The sequence below is a fragment of the Ambystoma mexicanum genome, chromosome 4q (assembly GCF_040938575.1).
Source record: "Ambystoma mexicanum isolate Mex_15411 chromosome 4q, UKY_AmexF1_1, whole genome shotgun sequence".
NCBI lineage: Eukaryota > Metazoa > Chordata > Amphibia > Caudata > Ambystomatidae > Ambystoma > Ambystoma mexicanum.
The window spans coordinates 433,442,208-433,446,943 of record NC_090928.1 but is presented as its reverse complement, the minus strand read 5'-3'; the positions used below and the strand labels follow the sequence as shown (position 1 = coordinate 433,446,943).

Genomic DNA, 4,736 nt, shown 5'->3' with positions numbered 1-4,736 from the left:
CTAATGACATCAGTGCACTTCTGGTCAGCTGTACAAATTAATACATTTCATTAAGGGCATATTATTGGTTTCCACCACAGTTTTATAACATTCATATGAGCTTCCAATGGACTATTTCAAACTGATAATATCACCAGTAGAACTTGGGTGAATGTAAAACACAGCTTGTATCACATGAAGAAATCCTAAACAGTTTCATGGTGTTTACCCTATGTTTCAGGAGATGATCAGGAGTATTTCTAATGTAGAAATGTGTTGCTCATTACATAAAATGCTAAGATTGTAAATGTTTTCTTCAATTAAAAACATATTTCTACAGGTAAAACAGTTGAACAAGGGGGCATCCAGATTTGAACTAGGGACCTCTTGATCTGCAGTCAAATACTCTACCACTGAGCTATACCCCCATTTCTGAAAAATTCTCCTTCATTAATTCAGTAATATGTACAAAGTGCAAGCAACATGCAATCACCATCAAAACAATGCATTTTCAGCCACCAAACCCTCCTTATAAGTATATGGGGTGCGAAGGATGTCCTTTATCTGCCTTGGTAAAATACAGTGAGGTTTCCATTGCAAGAATTCATCCATTTCGTATCACATGTAGATCTTGGAACATGGAAAAAAAATCTTTTGTCAAATACACAAATTCTGCAAAATGTAACTGCTTCTCTACTGCAGTTTGTTGATTTTGTGCTAAGAGCATAGTTAAACCCAATTGTTCATTGTTTTGTATATGAAATGTTGATATATCCTTTTGTTTCCTACAGTGCATTGGGTTGAAAAACATTTTAACAGGATCTATTGAAGAGGGTATATAGTTATGAAACAGGGACTTCTTGAACTGCACTCCTATGTTCTACCACTGAGTTAAACCCTTGAATGCTGAAAACTGCCTTTTTTTTAAAAAGGTGATAGAGTGGGTGACTGTATGGAACTTGTAGAACTAATGACATCAGTGCACTTCTGGTCAGCTGTACAAATTAATACAGTTCATTAAGGCATATTATTGGTTTCCACCACAGTTTTATAACATTCATATGAGCTTCTAATTGACTATTTCAAACTGATAATATCACCAGTAGAACTTGGGTGAATGTAAAACACAGCTTGTATCATATGAAGAAATCCTAAAAGGTTTCATGGTGTTTACCCTATGTTTCAAGAGATGATCAGGAGTATTTCAAATGTAGAAATGTGTTGCTCATTACATACAATGCTAAGATTGTAAATGTTTTCTTTAATTTATTTAATAAAAAACATATTTCTACAGGTAAAACAGTTGAACAAGGGGGCACTCAGATTTGAACTAGGGACCTCTTGATCTGCAGTCAAATGCTTTAACACTGAGCTATATCTCCAGTTCTTAAAAGTTCACCTTTATTAATTCAGTAATATGTACAAAGTGCAAACAACATGCAATCACCATCAAAACAATGCATTTTCAGCCACCAAACCCTCCTTATAAGTATATGGGGTGCGAAGGATGTCCTTTATCTGCCTTGGTAAAATACAGTGAGGTTTCCATTGCAAGAATTCATACATTTCGTATCACATGTAGATCTTGGAACATGGAAAAAAAATCTTTTGTCAAAAGCACACATTCTGCAAAATGTAACTGCTTCTCTACTGCAGTTTGTTGATTGTGTGCTAAGAGCATATTTAAACCCAATTGTCCATTGTTTTGTATATGAAATGATGATATATCCGATTGTTTCTTACAGTGCATTGGGTTGAAAAACATTTTAACAGGATCTATTGAAGAGGGTATATGGCTATGTAACAGGGACTTCTTGAACTACACTCCTACGCTCTACCACTCACATAAACCCTTGAATGTTGAAAACTGCCCTTTTTTAAAAAGGTGATAGAGTGGGTGACTCTATGGAACTTGTAGAACTAATGACATCAGTGCACTTCTGGTCAGCTGTACAAATTAATACATTTCATTAAGGGCATATTATTGGTTTCCACCACAGTTTTATAAAATTCATAAGAGCTTCCAATGGACTATTTCAAACTGATCATATCACCAGTAGAACTTGGGTGAATGTAAAACACAGCTTGTATCATATGAAGAAATCCTAAACAGCTTAATGGTGTTTACCCTATGTTTCAGGTGATGATCAGGAGTATTTCAAATGTAGATTTGTGATGCTCATTACATAAAATGCTAAGATTGTAAATGTGTACTTCAATTTATTTAATTAAAAAAATATTTCTACAGGTAAAACAGTTGGACAAGGGGGCACCCAGATTTGAACTAGGAACCTTTTGATCTGCAGTCAAATGCTCTACCCCTGAGCTATACCCCCATTAATGAAATTTTCACCTTCATTTATTCAGTAATATGTACAAGGTGGAAGCAACATGCAATCACCATCAAAGCAATGCATTTTCAGCCACCAAACCCTCCTTATACGTTTAAGGGGTACAAAAGATGTCCTTTATCTGCCTTGCTAAAATACAATGAGGTTTCCATTGCAAGAATTCATACATTTCGTATCACATGTAGATCTTGGAACATGGAACAAAAATCTTTTGTCAAATGCACAAATTCTGCAAAATGTAACTGCTTCTCTACAGCAGTTTGTTGATTTTGTGCTAAGAGCATAGTTAAACCCAATTGTTCATTGTTTTGTATATGAAATGATGATATATCTTATTGTTTCTTACAGTGCATTGGGTTGAAAAACATTTTAACAGGATCTATTGAAGAGGGTATATGGTTATTAAACAGGGACTTCTTGAACTGCATTCCTACGCTGTACCACTGAGTTAAACCCTTGAATGTTGAAAACTGCCCTTTTTTAAAAAGGTGATAGAGTGGGTCACTGTATGGAACTTGTAGAACTAATGACATCAGTGCACTTCTGGTCAGCTGTATAAATTAATACATTTCATTAAGGGCATATTATTGGTTTCCACCACAGTTTTATAACATTCATATTAGCTTCCAATGGACTATTTCAAACTGATAATATCACCAGTAGAACTTGGGTGAATGTAAAACACAGCTTGTATCATATGAAGAAATCCTAAACAGTTTCATGGTGTTTACCCTATGTTTCAGGAGATGATCAGGAGTATTTCAAATGTAGAAATGTGTTGCTCATTACATAAAATGCTAAGATTGTAAATGTTTTCTTCAATTTATTTAATTAAAAAAATATTTCTACAGGTAAAACAGTTGAACAAGGGGTCACCCAGATTTTAACTAGGGACCTCTTGATCTGCAGTCAAATGCTCTACCACTGAGCTATACCCCCAGTTCTGAAAAATTACCCTGTATTAATTCAGTAATATGTACAAAGTGCAAGCAACATGCAATCACCATCAAAGCAATGCATTTTCAGCCACCAAACCCTCCTTATAAGTAGATGAGGTGCAAAGGATGTCCTTTATCTGCCTTGGTAAAATACAGTGAGGTTTCCATTGCAAGAATTCATACATTTCGTATCACATGTAGATCTTGGAACATGGAAAAAAAATCTTTTGCCAAATGCACAAATTCTGCAAAATGTAACTGCTTCTCTACTGCAGTTTGTTGATTTTGTGCTAAGAGCATAGTTAAACCCAATTGTTCATTCTTTTGTATATGAAATGATGATATATCTTATTGTTTCTTACCATGCATTGGGTTGAAAAACATTTTAACAGGATCTATTGAAGAGGGTATATGGTTATGAAACGGGGACTTCTTGAACTGCATTCCTACGCTCTACCACTGAGTTAAACCCTTGAATGCTGAAAACTGCCCTTTTTTAAAAAGGTGATAGAGTGGGTGACTGTATGGAACTTGTAGAACTAATGACATCAGTGCATTTCTGGTCAGCTGTACAAATTAATACATTTCATTAAGGGCATATTATTGGTTTCCACCACAGTTTTATAACATTCATATGAGCTTCCAATGGACTATTTCAAACTGATAATATCACCAGTAGAACTTGGGTGAATGTAAAACACAGCTTGTATCATACGAAGAAATCCTAAACAGTTTCATGGTGTTTACCCTATATTTCAGGAGATGATCAGGAGTATTTCAAATGTAGAAATGTGTTGCTCATTACATAAAATGCTAAGATTGTAAATGTTTACTTCAATTTATTTAATTAAAAACATATTTCTACAGGTAAAACAGTTGGACAAGGGGGCACCCAGATTTGAACTAGGGACTTTTTGATCTGCAGTGAAATGCTCTACCCCTGAGCTATACCCCCATTTCTGAAATGTTCACCTTTATTTATTCAGTAATATGTACAAAGTGGAAGCAACATGCAATCACCATCAAAGCAATGCATTTTCAGCCACCAAACCCTCCTTTTAAGTATAAGGGGTACAAAAGATGTCCTTTATCTGCCTTGGTAAAATACAGTGAGGTTTCCATTGCAAGAATTCATACATTTCGTATCACATGTAGATCTTGGAACATGGAAAAAAAATATTTTGTCAAATGCACAAATTCTGCAAAATGTAACTGCTTCTCTACTGCAGTTTGTTGATTTTGTGCTAAGAGCATAGTTAAACCCAATTGTTCATTGTTTTGTATATGAAATGATGATATATCTTATTGTTTTTTACAGTGCATTATAGTGCTCTTGATCTGCAGTCAAATGCTCTACCACTGAGCTATACCCCCAGTTCTGAAAAGTTCACCTTTATTAATTCAGTAATATGTACAAAGTGCAAGCAACATGCAATCACCATCAAAGCAATGCATTTTCAGCCACCAA

General features: G+C 34.9%; 1 non-coding gene across 1 annotated transcript; it reads right to left on the bottom strand.

Annotated features, from left to right (window-relative positions):
- Positions 1 to 2,243: 2,243 nt before the first annotated feature.
- TRNAC-GCA (transfer RNA cysteine (anticodon GCA)) lies at positions 2,244 to 2,315 on the bottom strand. The gene has a single exon. It is a non-coding gene; the product is annotated as a tRNA-Cys (tRNA).
- Between the last annotated feature and the right edge of the window lie 2,421 nt (positions 2,316 to 4,736).